Below are 20,077 nucleotides of genomic sequence, written 5' to 3'. Positions count from 1 at the left end.
CGCGCTACCCCAAAAGTCAAGGGATTTCGTTTTTATATTTAGTCAAGTTTTGACTAAATATTTTAACATCGAGGGGGAATCGAAACGAGGGTCGTGGTGTATGTGCGTGTGTGCGTGCGTGTGTGCGTGCGTGTGTGTGTGTAGAGCGATTCAGACTAAACTACTGGACCGATCTTTATGAAATTTGACATGAGAGTTTCCTGGGTATGAAATCCCCGAACGTTTTTTTCATTTTTTTTGATAAATGTCTCTGATGACGTCATATCCGGCTTTTCGGGAAAGTTGAGGCGGCACTGTCACGCCCTCATTTTTCAACCAAATTGGTTGAAATTTTGGTCAAGTAATCTTCGACGAAGCCCGGACTTCGGTATTGCATTTCAGCTTGGTGGCTTAAAAATTAATTAATGACTTTGGTCATTAAAAATTTGAAAATTGTAAAAAAAAATAAAATTTATAAAACGATCCAAATTTACGTTTATCTTATTCTCCATCATTTGCTGATTCCAAAAACATAGAAATATGTTATATTCGGATTAAAAACAAGCTCTGAAAATTAAATAGATAAAAATTATTATCAAAATTATTTTTTCGAAATCAATTTAAAAACATTCCTTGTCGGTTCCTGATTCCAAAAATATATAGATATGATATGTTTGGATTAAAAACACGCTCAGAAAGTTAAAACGAAGAGAGGTACAGAAAAGCGTGCTATCCTTCTCAGCGCAACGAATACCCCGCTCTTCTTGTCAATTCCACGGGCACTGCCTTTGCCACGGGCGTACGAGTGTACGGTCTTGCTGCGTTGCGTTGCGTTCAGTTTCATTCTGTGAGTTCGACAGCTACTTGACTAAATATTGTATTTTCGCCTTACGCGACTTGTTCTATATTTAGTCAAGTTTTGACTAAATATTTTAACATCGAGGGGGAATCGAAACGAGGGTCGTGGTGTATGTGCGTGTGTCTGTGTGTGTGTGTGTGTGTAGAGCGATTCAGACTAAACTACTGGACCGATCTTTATGAAATTTGACATGAGAGTTCCTGGGTATGAAATCCCCGAACGTTTTTTTTCATTTTTTTGATAAATGTCTTTGATGACGTCATATCCGGCTTTTTGTAAAAGTTGAGGCGGCACTGTCACGCCCTCATTTTTCAACCAAATTGGTTGAAATTTTGGTCAAGTAATCTTCGACGAAGCCCGGACTTCGGTATTGCATTTCAGCTTGGTGGCTTAAAAATTAATTAATGACTTTGGTCATTAAAAATCTGAAAATTGTAAAAAAAAATAAAAATTTATAAAACGATCCAAATTTACGTTAATCTTATTCTCCATCATTTGCTGATTCCAAAAACATATAAATATGTTATATTTGGATTAAAAACAAGCTCTGACAATTAAATATATAAAAATTATTATCAAAATTAAATTTTCGAAATCAATTTAAAAACACTTTCATCTTATTCCTTGTCGGTTCCTGATTCCAAAAACATATAGATATGATATGTTTGGATTAAAAACACGCTCCGAAAGTTAAAACAAAGAGAGGTACAGAAAAGCGTGCTATCCTTCTCAGCGCAACTGCTACCCCGCTTTTCTTGTCAATTTCACTGTCTTTGCCGTGAGCGGTGGACTGACCTTGCTACGAGTATACGGTCTTGCTGCGTTGCATTGCGTTCAGTTTCATTCTGTGAGTTCGACAGCTACTTGACTAAATGTTGTATTTTCGCCTTACGCGACTTGTTGTTTGTTTGCACTTGAAGTTCTTTTTTGCGCTCGTTTGTGGAAACCTAGGGATTGTTCACTAAGATAAGAACAAAAATCTTGAACCTGTGACTATTAGTTGATTATTACCCGTGCAGTTTGTGTAATCAATAGATTGATTATACAAGATGCAGCAATAGTTTTGGTTTTAGTTTGTTTGTTGTTGTTGTTGTTGTTGTTGTTGTTGTTGTTGTTGTTGTTGTTGTTGTTGTTGTTTCAAAACATGCATGGAAAATGATCGTTTTAAATGTTTTGTGTTGTGTTGTTATATTGATGCAAGTGTGCTCGTAGAGGAACTAAGAATTTAAATGAATTGAATTAAATTAAAATCTTTAAACAAAAACTCGATAAATGGGTTTTTCCCGCGCAAGCTTCGGCAGAGAAGAGACAATGACAGGATCGCCGCCTTTGAATTTCCTATTTTCTGTGTAATTTTTTCCACACGTGCTTAACTTATTCAGATCTGAGATGCCGGTGAGTATGTCACATCGGCTGTTCCCTGAGTCGTAAATGATTAAGTGGCCCAATGCCGGCTTGGTGGTCTGCTCTTCTGTCGTGGCTTATGAAAGCGACACTGTCGCGACCAGCTTCCACTTAATACTTGTCAAGAGCGAAATGTTTTTCAATAAACGCGTGTGATCTTCGAAGCTTCGCGTGTTCAACACCTACCCGCCACATTGCGCAATACAGCCATAAACAGAATCCGAATATAACGATAACAGGAGATACTCCGCCCACATTACGGTTATGCTTATACTTAATTGGCTTATTGGCAGTGGTTGGCTTCTTATTGGTCAATCGCAAAGAACTGGGCGGTGCTCAAATCTGTCATTTCTTTTGTTTTCTTTCTTTTTAAGTAAACTACACACAAGCAGTTGTCATTGTTGTTTCATTGGAACGAGCTTAGCATTAGTGCAGAGCGTGCGTTGTGACGTGCACTAAAGATTCACGGATGAAAGTGTTTTTTCGTGGTTTGATTGTGACAAGTCATCGATACAAGGTCATTGTCTGCAGTTCAATAGTACTTCTGGGCAGATCATCAAGATTCAACCGGATAACCAAACCGTAAGTATTTTTGTTTGTTTGCGTGTTTCCTTTTTATTTGGTAGGATCTGTGACATTGATTAAACATGTGTAAACTGTTGAGAATTTAAAAAAAACAAGCCAAGGTAAATTCGAACGTTTGACTCAAATACGGTCTTCTAAGTGGAAAAAAACCCAAATAGTTTATGACAAAATCTTAGCTCAATGAAATGTTCGGCCGCTCGCTAGGAAGGCGAATTAAGCTATTCAGTTTTTGTCACTAATATTTTGTCTCTTAACTTAAAAAACCCGTTGGGTCCATATTTTTGTGACTGTAACGTCAATAACAAACGTTCCAGCATCTTACTTTTCTTGTGTGTTTATTATTCTGAGTTTTGAAACGTTGGCAGTCTTTTTGTTGTTGGATTTAGTTTATGGTAGCCTACTATGTTGTTTAGTGTGAAACTTGTTAGTTCTATTTCTTTCCTCATAACTTTAGCACCCCCCCCCCCCCCCCCACACACACACATTTTATTTTGCCTTACGCGATTAGAAGTTTTGTTCGCCGCGCTAGAAAGACGGGACCGACAATGCTTAAAATGTGTCAATTACAATCTTAGCTGAATTAATGTGACAAATATGTACAAAAGTAAAATAAAATAAAAATCCTGTCCATTTTTTTTTAATAATGCGTCCGCAATTATTTTGACATGAAGTTATCGAGAAAAAGCTTCCGCGGCTGCACTTGGTTACGGTACTTTAAAATTCGAAATGACGTAATTGGCTTAGCCATCAAGTTATTGCACCAAATTTCGAACCCAAATTAAAGTGTCATTTCATTTAAACTTTATAATCCAGTCACAAGGCCGTTTACTTAACGATCAGGATCGCCGTTTGTCTTGTCTTGTCTTTCCATTATTGCCCACAATCAGCAGTAGTGATTACTTCGGCACTTGATTTGAGATTCAATTTTACAGGGATAAGACATAACTAGACATAAGATCATCGTTATTGTGCATACAATTAAACAATGGATGGAAAAGTGTGGTCACAAGTTCATCTGCTCTTAAAACAACCAAACAACATATGACAACAGCCTTAAAAAACTAAAATAAGAACAATAAAACAAACAAAAACACGTCAGTGACCGCCGCTCAAATAATTATGGTCGTAAACATGACCTATGAACCTCTGCTGCTATAAGAGGTAGCCTACCACTAACTAGAGTTTTCCCTCGTCTGTTGTGGATTTCCCTCGTCTGTTGTGGAACCTGTCAAATGTGACGAGCAACGATAGCAGAAAGGGAGGCTAAGTTTCTATTTGTGTCCCCAGAATAAGTTTCTATTTGGGACAAAGGGAGGCTGCAAGCCGTATTGTTTATATAGCGCAGAGCGACTGGCTGTCCCGACGGCTTTACTATAAATTACGGAGTGGCTAACGGCACGATATCGTTTGGCTAGCAAATATATGCTAGCGGCACGATATCGTTTGGTTAGGCTGCTAACGGCACGATATCGTTTGGCTTGGTCTTCAACAAGCAAATATGCTAGCGGCACGATATCGTTTGGCTTGGTCTTTAACAAGCAATTATGCTAGCGGCACGATATCGTTTGGCTTGGTCTTTAACAAGCAATTATGCTAGCGGCACGATATCGTTTCGCTTGGTCTTCAACCAGCAAATATGCTAACGGCACGATATCGTTTCGCTTGGTCTTCAACCAGCAAATATGCTAACGACACGAATCACGAAAACACTTTGAACTTGTATCCTACGATCAATAACCAGGCAAGAGTGTAGTGTACGTCATACATCCTCAGCGGTCACGTCACTTTAGTAATGTATGACGTACTTCACATGCATGGTGTCTTGGTGAATCCCGCGATATGTGTATGTTTGATTTTTATATCTCTTATATATGTATATATTTTATTTATCTATTATTTTGTGTGTGTGTGGATTTGTAAAGCTGGATGAGACCGTAGCCTTAAAACTCTGGTTTATCCTGCTAGTAAAATAACAGTATTATTGTTATTTTAAAACGCGAGATCTACTCATTGTGCAGTTCTCAACTGAGCAGATTTCAGACGACACAGTCCGAGCGTTGTTATTTTAAAACCCGAGACTCTACTCATTTAGCAGTTCTCAACCCGACTGAGATCTACTCATTGAGCAGTTCTCAACCCGAGATCTACTCATTCAGCAGTTCTCAACAGCCTGTAGTCTGAGAGAGGGAGGGAGAGAGAGAGAGAGAGAGAGAGAGAGAGAGAGAGAGAGAGAGAGAGAGACTCTGAGAGAGAGAGAGACAGACTCTGAGAGAGAGAGAGAGAGAGAGAGAGAGAGAGCCTCGGAGAGAGAGAGAGAGACGGACTGACGTACATACACCCACATCCATGACACTGACGCACGCACACACACACACACACACGCACGTACACACGCACAAACTCACAAACACTCACACACACCATCGCACATACACACACACTCACTAAAACACACACACCAATATTAACAACGAGAGAGAAAGAGAGAGAGAGAGAGAGAGAGAGAGAGAGACGGACGTACATACACCCACATCCATGACACACACACACACACACACACACACACACACATGTCAAGGAGGCAGAGAAACTCAATGTGAGGAGAGGGAAGGGTGGAAGGAGGTGGGAGAGAGAGAGAGAGAGAGAGAGAGCCGCGCTGGGATCGGAACATTTTTCTCATAAACCGGAAGTGACGGAAATAAATGCTCAACTCAACAACAACAAAAAATGCCTATGCCTATGCCAATGAAAATGTTGATTGTGAGAACAACAACAATGAGAACAAGAAAGGATCCGATATCGTTTCGCTAGCATCCAAGCCCTCGAATTTGCTTTATATCCGATATCGTGCCGCTAGCATATATATATGCTAGCCAAACGATATCGTGCCGTTAGCAGCCTAACCAAACGATATCGTGCCGCTAGCATATATTTGCTAGCCAAACGATATCGTGCCGTTAGCAGCGGCCTATAAATTATGACCTAATTAGCCGATGTAGGTGACCTACATAATGTACAGTTTTAACCTACTTAGTAGTCAGCAAATCTTTTGCGCATATCTGGGCAACCAAACCAAAACTGACAACCAACTGTTGAGACTGTATGGTTTGCAGAACAATAAAACTCCAGGACCCAAAACTGAAAGATTTTGAGTTTGTGGTTTTATATTTAGCGCCAGTTTGTATCAGTGGACACTGATCCTAGAGCTTATATTTAGTTGTAAGCACCGTTTGCGTATTCTGTTCTACAATCACACGTATACACCACTAAACAGTTCCGACGTTTACATGGAACAAAGAAGGAAAATCACGTGACCGCACAGACGCCTCTCATTGGCTGCGTCATTTTTTCGAGGAAACAAATCGTCTGCAACACAGCTTTGCGTATGTTCTGCGACTGACGAGTCAGACACTTGTGTTTATTTTGTTGTTTTGTCGATGTAAATTCAGCGATTATCGATTTTAACAATGGCATGTCACTGCCCGATGATTGATTGTGACAACGGAAGCTACCGTCTTCATAATGGAAAGCTAAACTTTGCAAGATTCACCAGGTTCCACACGAGTCTGTGCTGTTCATGCCAACCACCGTTCAGGTAAGCGCAACACTGTAACAGTTCTTGATCAACTTATTTTATTGCCTGACATTCATGCGATTTATTGTTTTTTTCTGCAAATTCCATAGCATGATTACAAAACCGTTTAGCTAGACCTGCATTTATACAGCTTTGAACGTTACAAAAGCTGCACACCCGCACTGCATGAAATACTTGTTTGAATCTGCCGTGCATGAGATCAAAACATGTGGCTCACTTTCTGTGTCAGTGTGTTTCCGTTTCTTGTTTTTTTTGTTTTATATCATGTTGTTAGAGCATGGCTGTGATTAAAAAGCAATAAAAATTGCTTTGTAGAGCCATAAATTGTTAAATCTGATATGCATATGTCTGTTTTCAACAGCTTGCATCCGCATCCAACACACAAGAAGAACCCAGCACAAGCTTTTTTTTTTTACCTGCAAGGGTTTGTTCTCAACACTTTCTTGATGGCACACCAACTGCAGAGAACTCTTTCCCAACACAACACTTGGGATACCCTGGATTTCAACACAGAGTAAGTTTGTTTTTAAATAACTTTCTTGTTATATTTTGTGTGTGTACGCAGTAAAGAAGATGGGAAGGTGTTGAATGTATTTGTTCACACATGCTGTTCCTAGTATCACTATGATGTGTCTGTGCCTTACAGCTTGAGTGATTTAATTGACTTTTCGTCTGTTCGTGTGTTTTGAAATCTGAACAAGAATGAATATCAATCAATATCAATATATGAGGCTTATGAATGTGGGAAGCCAAGCTAAGTTTTATGTGGGTGGTTTGTTTCCAGAGTGCGATTTGATCAACATTAGGACTGAGCTCTCCATAGAAGCCAAAGGAACAAAAACAAGTGTACCGGGGAATTCACAGGGGGAGTTCTGTATTGCACTGAAAATGACTACAGTGGGTCCAAATGACCACCTTTATAAGTTGAAGTTGGGGGCATTGAACCCAAACGGACAACATATGTGGAGAACCCTGCATGAAGATGTAATACTACCATAAATACTGACAGAATGAACCCTGTTTGGCAATGTTTCAGACAGCAAGAGTGCTGATAGACATACCCCGACCAGAGCACCGGCTAGGCAGAAGAAAATGGGCAATGCGAGATCTGGAATTCCAGTTTGAGACGTGCCAGGCCCAAGGATCATCAAGGGAGAGGAATGGTGCAGCTAGTTGATTGCCAGAAAAGTGTGACTCTAGCCCTGAACAAGACCCATTCACAACAGAAACATTTCTGGGTGCTCTTGTTTTTGCTTATTTGTTGATAGTTTTTTTTTGTATAAGCAGATGCCAACTTAATGCACACCCGTTATGCACAATCTTATTGCAATGATTAAGCTGACTAAGGAGAACAATAGACTGATGTTCAAACTACAGATTGCAAACATGGCTAAGAAAAAGAACGCAGACAGGAAAAATCCATGGTTATTCAGAAATCTGATTTCTCGCAGAACATATCATATTGCACTGGTATAGCCACGACCAGTCTCTTACAATTAATTCATGGTTTTAGTGTCACCCTTTGCAACAAGAAGATGGCAGGAAAAAGTCAAAAATTCTAAAAAGACAAGAATTTTTAGCGATCAACCAATGAGTATTGACCCTAAACGTTATAGTATAGATGAGATGTTGTTTATGCAACAGAGACGAGGATTAGACCTTCAGGATCTAGCCTATCGGTTTCGCTAATATAGGTAGAATAAAGTACATCTACATGTCACCAGAGTGGCCAAGAGCAACCTTAAACAATTTACTGGTTTGTTTTCATTTGTTTGAATGTTTCTCTCTTCTTCCTACGCACAGTCTTCTCTCCATAATTTTCATGTCCCCTGTGCATACCATAACATGTTCTGAGGAAAAATGTTTGTTTGGCTCACTTTCTGTGTGTGTCTTTATTGATGTTTGTATGATGCAATGAGTGTGTCAGAACAGTTCTCGTACTTTGAAAGGGAGAATGAGAGACAAGACAAAGCATTACAGCACAAAGTCAAACATATCAGCACTTGCAAACAAAATGCACACAATACAGTCAGCTCAAAAAACTTTACTTATGTTGATAAACGTTATCACTAGCAGCAGATCAAATCACTGGATCTGGCAAAGCTTTTACATGAGTTGACAAATTGTTGAAATTATTAGAGTCTCAGGATTGTTTACTTTGTGGAAGGGTTGCTCTCCTTGTTTATCTGTGTGGTTTCATAATTAAGAGGAAAAAGCTGTTTTGTTAATACCGCTTTCCCTACTTCTACTAGTTCCTCCTCCTAAGTGCATCCTGTTGCTGCCTGTATCAAAACGGGCAATTGGATTACTTTGGGAACAGGAGGTTGTGATGGCTGGCTCTGGGTAACAGGTGGTTGTGATGGCTGACTCTTGGAGACAGGTAGAAGTCTCTTTCTGGTTTTGACAAAGATGCAATCAGGGGCTTCCTCCTCCAAAATGACTTGCAGCCTGTTGCATATGGTCAAAACACTGCCAAAAGGGAGAAAAAAAGAAAATAATCAATATGAGAAAGAGAAAGGAGACAACAACTTTTACTAAAGCATCATTTAGGACAATTTACCAAGTTGTACATAACAAATTGCTCACAAATTTGAGTGCAACTTGCATGAAGAGCATTGCAAAATTAAGACAGTTGCAGGGATGGCCAGATCTCAAAATATTAACTTGCCAGACAGGTGAGTCATTTCAAGAAAGTCCAGTCCACCAAAAAGAATTGCTTGCCGGGTACAAACCACAGTTGCTATATAACTGCATTGTTTATATAACGTTTTGAAACTAGAGTATACAACCAGAAGTGTTGCATTTGACGAGAATTTTCACTAGCCAACCAGGCGAGTTGCCAAGCGGTTTTAACTAGCACAGCGGATTTTTTGTACTCGCCTCTGGCCATTAGTCAGATGATTTGATCATCCCTGAATTTAGAAAGTCTGTTCAGTCATTGCTGATTAACTGTATCACTATCAGTATCACTGCACTTTTCAAAAATTATATGTATATGACAGCGACAGGCATAATTTTAGTGTGTATTTGTGCATGCCGATGTGGCATGCAGTCACCTACTTTTGTTGTAATTACGTTTGCTCAAGTCATTGCACGATGTAAAAAGAAGTAAACCGTGTTTTTATTGTGGCACCTTGTTGTGACCCGTTTTGTGGAGCGTTAATATTTTTACGTGAAATTCACGTGCTCCTTGTTCAGTTGTTGTGACCTGGTTTTGGTCGGAGCGTCACAAACTGCGTCGTTTAGTTCTAGAACACCGTGAGATTCACGTGCTATTTTCCGTGTTTTGATTTTGAGGTGAGCCCTGCGAATCTGCGTTGCAAGTTTTAGAATACGTGTGACTCACGTGTTTTTAGCTTTGTGATGTCAGCTAGTTCCTTGATGTTCTTTCTGTTAAATATACCGTTTTAAGTTTTGGGCATGCACGGAGTGCGTGATCGGTTACTGATTGGTTGTAAAATAGTAGTTTCACCCGATTCTGTCTTAGGAATGTTGTTGGTTGGTCAATCCGGTGACCTTTGACTTTTGAATAACTATTCCATGTTAGGTTTTTGTTTCCATAAATACCGCTGCTTGACTCCTGTCTCGTCAGTCGATCTGAGGGTTTTAGGAAGCGTTTGGTTTTGATGTAAACGTATGAAGGTTATCAAGTGAACCAACGGAGTGTTTCTTATGTTTTAACGTCAACGTAATGTTCTTGGAGACAGTTGTTTCTCAAGTGTGAATCGTTTTGTGCCCTTCGTTTGTGAGGCAACACGTTTTTGGTACTGCTGGTCAACCCACACAGCGCATAAGGTAATTTTGTTGTTACTTGTTTGTGTTGTGTTTTGGTCGCCATTTTGTAATGACTTTGTGAGTTGTTTATGTATAACGTGAGTTGAAAGTCTGACTTGTTGTAGTGTTTCTTTATTGTGTGTTCAACTGTTCTAGTGTTGTGAACGTACAGCAATGTTTTGTAGACGCTAGAAAGTCGCTAATGTTTATAATGATAACTTGTGTTTTCTGTGGTTAACGAAGTTCGAAGTGAAACGTTTTCTCCGACTTTTTCAGCCTTACGTTAAAAGAATTTAGGTAAAAGAAGCTTGCGGTCTGTGGTGATCGTTTGTAAACGGGCTTATTTCTTGTAACGTTATTGAGGGAAAGTGGATGAGTAAATATCTTGTTTGTGACTTTGATTAACGCAGGAACGTTGTCGTTAGACTTTTTTGGTATGACAGTTTGCTTTGTATTCCTGGCCTGATGAGTCAACGTTTTGTATTTTTCTGAAACTAGCCATTTTGGTTTTAAACGTATGTATGCTAAGTTTCTTGAGTATTCTTAGTGCTTATGGTATTGTTGAACGTACGGAACGTAATTCTTTATTGTTGTTGAACGTACAGAACGTAACTCTTTATTGTTGTTGAAGGACTAACCAACGAGTGTTTGGTAATTGTAACTTTCTTGTCTGTTTGTCTTCTCCTGTCTTGTGATTGTTTATTTTTCTTGTTTTTACTTCTCGTGTCTTGTTAATGCATTTGATACTTTTGCCATGTCTAATAATTTGTTTTCTTTTCTCTTTTTCTTTCTGTTCATAAGTTTTTTACCGCAATACGTGGTACTGTAACGATATATATACATTACTGATCCCTAGTGTCAGATGTAAAATAATAAACCAGTACTTTTGCGCGTTATCGCTTGTAACCTGTGTTTGTCATTTCGTATGAACAATATGTAGTACCAGCCTCGCTCACGAAGGCGCGCACAGTAAAAAACTTTAGTTGCTGTCGCCCAGTAAAAAACTTTAGTTGCTGTCGTCCAGTAAAAAACTTTAGTTGCTGTCGCCCAGTAAAAAACTTAGCTGCTGACGCCCAGTGAAAGAACGTTAGCTAAAGTAAAAAACTTAGCTGCTGACGCCCAGTGAAAGAACGTTAGCTAAAGTAAACAAACTTAGCTGCTGACGCCCAGTAAAGAACTTTTGTTATTGACGCTCAATGAACGTAAACGTAGCTGTTGATAACCAGCAAAAGACTTTATTGTTACCTGTCACTGTGTTAGTGAACCATAGTTTGACATAGATCAACTTGTCGGTTAGAGATCTTCCTACTCCGTATCCGGCGCATTTTTTGTGACTTTTGTGTATTATCCCAAACGACCCTCAGATCGATTCATTTTACTTTTTAAACAGATAAACCTTATGTAGGTTTTTAGTGCTTTTGAATAAGCGGACATTGTAATGGAGGAGATTCCAGCAGATAAACCATTGGAAGCTTCAGGTTATGACATTAACGGCGATGAAGATGAACATTCTCAAAGGCCTAGGCGTGACATTAAGCCTACTGAAAAAGGTAGAGATTACCAGATTGAGATCAAAACTAGAAACTTTGCAAGACAACGAACATTCTTGGAACGAGCAATCGGTGAGGTAGTAACAGAGCTTAACCAAGAAACTCCTAATCAAGAGTCGTTAACCAGTCAGAAACAAATTGTTTTGAGCATGTACAAGGATCTTGGTGACATAGAGAAAGGTCTTCGTAGTATTGGTAGCGGTGAAACCATTCAGGAAAGTTGGGATGATGTTCAGAGAACAGTTCAGAACATTATGTTTGACATTGATCGAGCTCTTGACAGACAATCGACTAGCGTGCAGGTGACTAAGAAGCCTACTTCCAGGCATAGCAGTGTTACACCTAGCGTTGGGTCATCCACCCACAAGTCAGCCAGTGTTAAGACTGCCAGCCATAAAGCAGCTAGCATTACGTCAGCCATCCACAAGTCAGCTAGCCACAAGTCAGGTATCAGGAGATCAGGTAGCCAAGTAGCTTCTCGCGCCGAGTCTCTCCGCTCTAAAAGTGTTAGCTCTGAAGACACTAAATTGGCTCTTAAACTAGAGGCTGCATCCCTGGCCATAAAAGTGGAAGGTGACGCAATAAAGGAAGCTCAGTTTAGTGAACTGGATCTCTTACAACAACAATATGCTGAGAGAACAGCAGCTAGGCAGACTGAGGAAGCTGAGAGAAATGCAGCTAGGCAGATTGAAGACGCAGCTAGGCAGGCTAAGGAAGCTGAGAGAACAGCAGCTAGACAGGCCGAAGACGCAGCTGAAGCAGCTCTTGAAGATATTAAACAGAAAAAGGCTTTGAGACAAATTCAGTCCACCGAATTGAAAATTAGCTTAAGAGAACAACAAGCTATGTTACAAGTATTGGAACAAGGTGAATCCGTTCAGCAGGATCTCCCTGATCTACCGTCAGTTGATTTGTTGAACACTAGGTTCCACCCTCGTCCTTTCGTTCCCTTGTATAGTCTTGTAGCCCCTCCTCTAAACAATGAACAAACAGCGATAGGAATAGGGACAGGTGCTGCCGTCATTGCTGACCAAGGGACACACCAGCCAGCCTTGGACGCCGCGTCTGTTCCTGTCTGCCAAGCTGCCGTCATTGCTGATCAAGGGACACACCAGCCAGCCTTGGACGTCACGTCTGTTCCTGTCTGCAACGCCGCCAGCACCCGTGACATCTCTACTGTCAACGCTGCTGTCACCAACTTCGTCGCAGGAACCACAACGACTGAGCCACGACAGCACGCGTTACCTGTCGTGGACCTCGTCGTTGGAGTCAGCGCCTCTACAAGCGCCGCTACTACCAACAACGCCACCTATGAGGCGTACGGACCTCAACGTAGAGAGGATGTCAACGCCCCCCATCACGCCGGAACGAGCTCTCCTTTCGTCCGTCAGGAGCCCTTCACACCCAACTACACGACGGCTGCAACTACATCCTCCATGCGGCCTACAGCGCTGCTGACCACACTGCAGCACCCTCTCGGTGCGTACGCTGGTCAGCCGCCTCTGCACAACGTTGGACACTCAACGACAAGCGTCACAGGCTCTCGCCCGCCTGATCTCGACCACACAGGTTGGTCCTATCACCTACCAGAGACAAGGGAAGGTGATGAGACGCAAGAACGACACACCTACTTCCCAGAAGAACGTCACCAACGCATGGACCACAGACGTTTTCAAGTTACCCCACCCTGTTTCCCCTATGATACCCACCTACATCCCAAACCAGAGCCTTTCGTGCCCACATTCCTGGACCCACATCAGACCACCCCCAAAGTTATTTGGGGAAACGAAAATGCAAGGCCCCCTGCGTACATGAACTTTGACAAGGAATGTCATGCAGATCGTCCATTTGTCTCCTACCCCCCGTCTGCGTACTACCAACGTCCACTTGCTACTCCTGCCAAGCAGGACACTCCTATGGACTCTCTCGCCAAAACCCTATCAGACGCTCTGATGATCAACCGTTTGCCGATGCAGGAGCCGTGCATTTTTGTTGGTGACCCTCTCCAATATCCAATTTGGAGGTCGTCGTTTTCGTTCCTCATCGAGAGACAGAACATAACCAGCAGTGAGAAGTTATTGTATCTGCAACGGTACATCGGAGGTCAAGCAAAGGAGGCCGTGACCGGCTTCTTTCTGCTGAGAGAAGGTGATGCCTACGAGAGAGCCATGGAAGTGCTGGAAAATCGGTTCGGCAACTCATACGTCGTTTCGCAAGCTTTCCGGACCAAGCTGGACGAATGGACCCCAGTCAAAAGCAAGGATCCCAAGGGACTCAGAAGTCTGGCCGATTTCTTGCAGCAATGTTCCGTTGCTGCCCAGGAAGTTGGTGGACTGAGCATCCTGGATGATGCCCAGTACCTACGGAAGATCGTCGGAAAGCTCCCAGACTGGATGAGTCACAGATGGTCTAGAACAGTTGCTCGAACCAAGGTTGAAAAGAAGAGGTATCCTCTGTTCAATGAACTCGTGTCGTTCGTTACTCTCGAAGCAGACATTTCTAACGACCCTGTTTTCGGCTTGACAAGTGCATCGGGGACACCAAGAAAGTTCACAACGAACCTGTCAACCCTGACAGAGGATGTCACCGCATGTCTGCACTGTCAACTTCCGGACCATGACGCTGGGACATGTAAGGAACTCATAGAGAAGCCTCTGGTTGAGATACGAGATTTTCTGTTCAAGAACCGTATCTGCTACGGATGTCTCAGAAGTAAGGATCACCAGAGCCGTCAATGTATGCAGAAACAGACGTGCAAGAAGTGCAAGAGGGCTCATCCCACTTGTCTTCATGATGACAATTTCAAGTATCAGAACAGTATGAGTGAAACCAAAGGGGCGAGTGAACACAAGAACAATTACCGTACCTCTGCTGCTGACGTTCAAGAGCCACTGTCATCGTCGACCCCTACGGTGTCTGCTCTTAAGGCCAGCGAGGAAAACAGCATCGGTTTCACGTCTATGATCGTTCCCGTTCTCGTTTCCAGTGACTCTAACCCCAACGTAGAAGTGCTGACGTACGCACTACTGGACACTATGTCCAACGCCACTTTTGTAGTGCAGTCAGTGGCTGAAGAAGTTAAAGCCAAATCGCAGCCGACTACACTCAGGGTCTCCACACTGACTGAGGACAATGCTGTGGTCTCCGGCAGGAAGTACTCTGGATTGCGTGTCCGCTCTCCTACCTCCAGTGAGTTTGTCAGGCTCCCTTCTGCCATCTCACGACCTTATCTGACCGTTGACCCCACTCATATCCCCACCTCAGAGACTGTCAAAGCTTACCCACATCTCCAACACCTGTCTCCAAAACTGCCCCCCTTGTACCCTGACTGCGAAGCAGGCCTCCTCATCGGCTACGACTGCGCTGAAGCCCTCATGCCCCTAAACGTTGTCCAAGGACTGCCATTCGCAGTAGAGACTAAGTTAGGTTGGAGCATCGTCGGCAAGGCACCGCATTCCGTCGCCTTTGATGGCATAGCCTCGTCCATGCGCGTCATCGTCAAGCCAGGATCGAGGGAAGAAGAACGTGTAGCTCACGTCTACAAGGTACAGGTGGACGAAGTCTCGTGTACTGACCCATTACATGTTATGGAAAGAGACTTTGCAAGTGACTCAGGATCCATGTCCCAGGACGATGTAAAGTTCAAGAAGATCGTGAAGGTCAACGAAGCTGGTCACTACGAGATGCCCTTACCATTTCGACCAGAGAAACCGTCCCTCCCCGACAACAGAAGTGCCGCAGTCAAGCATCTGAAGGGCCTGAAACGCCAGAAAAAACGAGGGTACCGTGATGACTGCGTCAAGGTCATGACATTAATCTTGTACGGGCTGATCGTGACGTGTTTTGCCTCTAGGGCAATCCACATTGAAACCCTGGATGACATGTCAAGTGATTCCATCAACGCCCTACGCATTGTTGTCTCCATGCGAGGAAACATATCACGCATTTGGTGTGACAAAGGAACGAACTTTGTAGGTGCATGCAACGAGTTCAAACTGGCATTGGAATCGGCAGATGGACCACGCCCTTTGACCCCCAACCACGTCCTTACCATGAAGTCAGGTGCCATCCTTCCGCCCCCTGGTGTGTTTGAAGATCCAGACCTGTACGCCAGGAAACGTTGGCGCTGTGTCCAGCGGATGGCAGACGAATTCTGGCTGCTATGGAAGAGCCAGTACCTTTCACTTTTGCAGAAACGTCGTGTCTGGCAACGTCCCCAGGCAAACGTACAGGTGGGAGATGTTGTTGTCTTGCATGACCAGAACTTGTGCAGATCAGAGTGGTGCATGGCTCGTGTAGTCGAAGTGATGCCGGGATCTGATGGACTGGTCAGACGAGTGAAAGTGCATGTTGGAACAAAGGATCTAGACAATCACGGCCGTCCCACTGGTGATAGTCGCATATTAGAGCGACCTATTCACAAAATGACTGTGTTAGTAGATCGTGAAAATCACAAAGACAAAGCTGTGTAGGCAAACTGAAAGAACATTGAACTTTGGAGTGTTTTTCCAATTTGACAGTTGTAGATTGTTGCGGTTTGTTTTTATACCAGATGATGTAACGGACATTTATGTTTTAAGTGGTGCGTTTTCTTTATGCCGTCGAGTAAATGACCAGTGGCATTTAGTTGAAACGAGATGTGTTGAAACATTGAAAATGATTGAACCGTAATAGTGCTGTGTAAATGTTTTGCAACACAATGATTTTGAGTTGTAAATTGGAAATGTCTAAATCTGCGTTATTCTTCTTTTGATATAAGGAATATGTTTGTACAAAGGTTTTTGAAGTAAATTATATTAATATAATTTCCGGTGGGAGTGTGCATGCCGATGTGGCATGCAGTCACCTACTTTTGTTGTAATTACGTTTGCTCAAGTCATTGCACGATGTAAAAAGAAGTAAACCGTGTTTTTATTGTGGCACCTTGTTGTGACCCGTTTTGTGGAGCGTTAATATTTTTACGTGAAATTCACGTGCTCCTTGTTCAGTTGTTGTGACCTGGTTTTGGTCGGAGCGTCACAAACTGCGTCGTTTAGTTCTAGAACACCGTGAGATTCACGTGCTATTTTCCGTGTTTTGATTTTGAGGTGAGCCCTGCGAATCTGCGTTGCAAGTTTTAGAATACGTGTGACTCACGTGTTTTTAGCTTTGTGATGTCAGCTAGTTCCTTGATGTTCTTTCTGTTAAATATACCGTTTTAAGTTTTGGGCATGCACGGAGTGCGTGATCGGTTACTGATTGGTTGTAAAATAGTAGTTTCACCCGATTCTGTCTTAGGAATGTTGTTGGTTGGTCAATCCGGTGACCTTTGACTTTTGAATAACTATTCCATGTTAGGTTTTTGTTTCCATAAATACCGCTGCTTGACTCCTGTCTCGTCAGTCGATCTGAGGGTTTTAGGAAGCGTTTGGTTTTGATGTAAACGTATGAAGGTTATCAAGTGAACCAACGGAGTGTTTCTTATGTTTTAACGTCAACGTAATGTTCTTGGAGACAGTTGTTTCTCAAGTGTGAATCGTTTTGTGCCCTTCGTTTGTGAGGCAACACGTTTTTGGTACTGCTGGTCAACCCACACAGCGCATAAGGTAATTTTGTTGTTACTTGTTTGTGTTGTGTTTTGGTCGCCATTTTGTAATGACTTTGTGAGTTGTTTATGTATAACGTGAGTTGAAAGTCTGACTTGTTGTAGTGTTTCTTTATTGTGTGTTCAACTGTTCTAGTGTTGTGAACGTACAGCAATGTTTTGTAGACGCTAGAAAGTCGCTAATGTTTATAATGATAACTTGTGTTTTCTGTGGTTAACGAAGTTCGAAGTGAAACGTTTTCTCCGACTTTTTCAGCCTTACGTTAAAAGAATTTAGGTAAAAGAAGCTTGCGGTCTGTGGTGATCGTTTGTAAACGGGCTTATTTCTTGTAACGTTATTGAGGGAAAGTGGATGAGTAAATATCTTGTTTGTGACTTTGATTAACGCAGGAACGTTGTCGTTAGACTTTTTTGGTATGACAGTTTGCTTTGTATTCCTGGCCTGATGAGTCAACGTTTTGTATTTTTCTGAAACTAGCCATTTTGGTTTTAAACGTATGTATGCTAAGTTTCTTGAGTATTCTTAGTGCTTATGGTATTGTTGAACGTACGGAACGTAATTCTTTATTGTTGTTGAACGTACAGAACGTAACTCTTTATTGTTGTTGAAGGACTAACCAACGAGTGTTTGGTAATTGTAACTTTCTTGTCTGTTTGTCTTCTCCTGTCTTGTGATTGTTTATTTTTCTTGTTTTTACTTCTCGTGTCTTGTTAATGCATTTGATACTTTTGCCATGTCTAATAATTTGTTTTCTTTTCTCTTTTTCTTTCTGTTCATAAGTTTTTTACCGCAATACGTGGTACTGTAACGATATATATACATTACTGATCCCTAGTGTCAGATGTAAAATAATAAACCAGTACTTTTGCGCGTTATCGCTTGTAACCTGTGTTTGTCATTTCGTATGAACAATATGTAGTACCAGCCTCGCTCACGAAGGCGCGCACAGTATTAATACTAGTATGCTGGTTTTTCAGATTTTGACACATTCCCTGTTCACTGAAACCAAAATGTTGTTAGGCTGCACTGCCATCTTGCAATTCAACTTGAACCATTCTCTTTTTCAAAAGTAAAGTGCAAATATGACATTTAAAAAAGTAGAGAGGTTTCCTACCTGTAAGCCTTTCCTCCTTAAAACTCGTTGACAGGCAGCCGGCGATGAAGACGCTTGGCCACAGGAATCGCCCATCTTGCTGCCTTTCAATCCAGTTGTGATGATGAATGGATCAGGATAAAGCACCCCTTTCACATACAACTTCTGCTTGTACTCCCGAAGAAGCACCCTCTCTGCATTTTCTGCTTCACGGTCGATAGGAATCCCATCTCCCAAGTTCCAAAGCAGGAAAAGCTCTAAAACAAAAAGGCCTTGAGATCAAATCACAGTTTTTCGCACCTGTGGAAGGCATTCTTTTTCCCCCTCATCACCATTTTGTATGTAAACGTACAAAATACTTACTCACTGACTCAGCCTGAGGTAAGCTTAGCAGCTATACAAACTGGCAGTGGCAACTTAGTATGCATGTTTGTTGTTTCTTATCTTGCCCACACGTCAGATTGAAAATGGAAAACTTTTGCATACACTATCGCAACATGTAGCCTATGCATCACGAATCGGAATATAGTTATGCTTCATAGTAAGTTAGATTCCGTGGACAGATCAACGGCACTTATTCAAGTTTTTGACTTTAATCAACTGAAAAGTTAAGCGTATCTGAAGAGAGAGCACTTACTAAGTTACTGTTAGTGTTACAACTTACATGGCGGAAAACCGGTCTTGGGAATAAACAACACATCGCATCATTGCAAAGAGTAAATAACGAAAGAAATAAAACTTACCTAGCTACAAGTTCCTCGTGTGCACCTTCCACACTCGTTTTCCGTACACACGACAAGGTTTTCGATGCTTCAGTGCTCCACAGTCGCACCTTCTGGATGGAAATCTCGCTCAAATCGCACATGTTTCAAGTTGCTGAGAAGCTAGCACGACGCGTTGTTTACTCGAAAAAATGCTACGCATGCGCACTGTCGCAATGGCCGCGGAACTGTTTAGTGGTGTATTTAAAGCAAAATAAACATATGCAGATTCCTGGTTTTTTTTTAAAACCTGCTAGACAAACTGCTGCAGTATTTGGTTACTCGCAAGGCAAATCAGTTATGTAGTCTATACGTAACTATAGCTCAGTTGACTCAGTTGATTCACTGTCTTCCGGCTGAACCGAAAGTCCCAACAACTGATACGCCGACACAGCCGCCGAGCTGAGCGGCTGTTATTTTTGTGGCATTCAACATATCTGCCAGGGTAATGCCCACCACAATCACCCGCCTCCCCCCCCCCCCCCTCCGCTGTCCGCCTCCTTGTGAGTATGAAATGACTTGGAATAACAGGCCGTGAAAAGTAGGATATGCGCCGAAATGGCTGCGATCTGCTGGTCGATGTGAATGCGTGATGTATTGTGTAAAAAATTCCATCTCACACGGCATAAATAGATCCTTGAGTCCGAGTCTGGAGATACGCGCGCGATATAAGACTTCATATATATATATATATTGATGTATATATGTGAACAAAATGCATTCCGAGCATTCATCGGTACAGTTCATTCCGTGACACCATGCAAAGGCAAAGGGATCTGATATGCCTTTTTACATGCTTACTATGCAGGTTCTGCAAATTTGGGGGCTTAAATCAATGTATGAATTTGATCTGAATAATGAATTTAACACGTTAACAATTACCCTTCCAGTT

The 20,077-nt window shown here is 42.0% G+C and overlaps 2 long non-coding RNA genes across 2 annotated transcripts; one reads left to right on the top strand and one right to left on the bottom strand.

Moving 5' to 3' along the window:
* The first annotated feature begins 6,089 nt into the window (after positions 1-6,089).
* LOC138977902 (uncharacterized) lies at positions 6,090-8,171 on the top strand. Its single transcript, XR_011459511.1, has 3 exons — positions 6,090-6,422; positions 6,784-6,936; positions 7,459-8,171. It is a non-coding gene; the product is annotated as an uncharacterized lncRNA (long non-coding RNA).
* Positions 8,172-8,490: 319 nt separating this feature from the next.
* LOC138977895 (uncharacterized) lies at positions 8,491-19,391 on the bottom strand. Its single transcript, XR_011459510.1, has 3 exons — positions 19,168-19,391; positions 18,446-18,681; positions 8,491-8,891 (listed from the first exon to the last, which is right to left on the bottom strand). It is a non-coding gene; the product is annotated as an uncharacterized lncRNA (long non-coding RNA).
* Positions 19,392-20,077: the final 686 nt, after the last annotated feature.

The sequence above is a fragment of the Littorina saxatilis genome, linkage group LG1 (assembly GCF_037325665.1).
Source record: "Littorina saxatilis isolate snail1 linkage group LG1, US_GU_Lsax_2.0, whole genome shotgun sequence".
NCBI lineage: Eukaryota > Metazoa > Mollusca > Gastropoda > Littorinimorpha > Littorinidae > Littorina > Littorina saxatilis.
The sequence above is the reverse complement of the archived record's forward strand: the minus strand, read 5'-3'. Positions and strand labels throughout refer to the sequence as shown.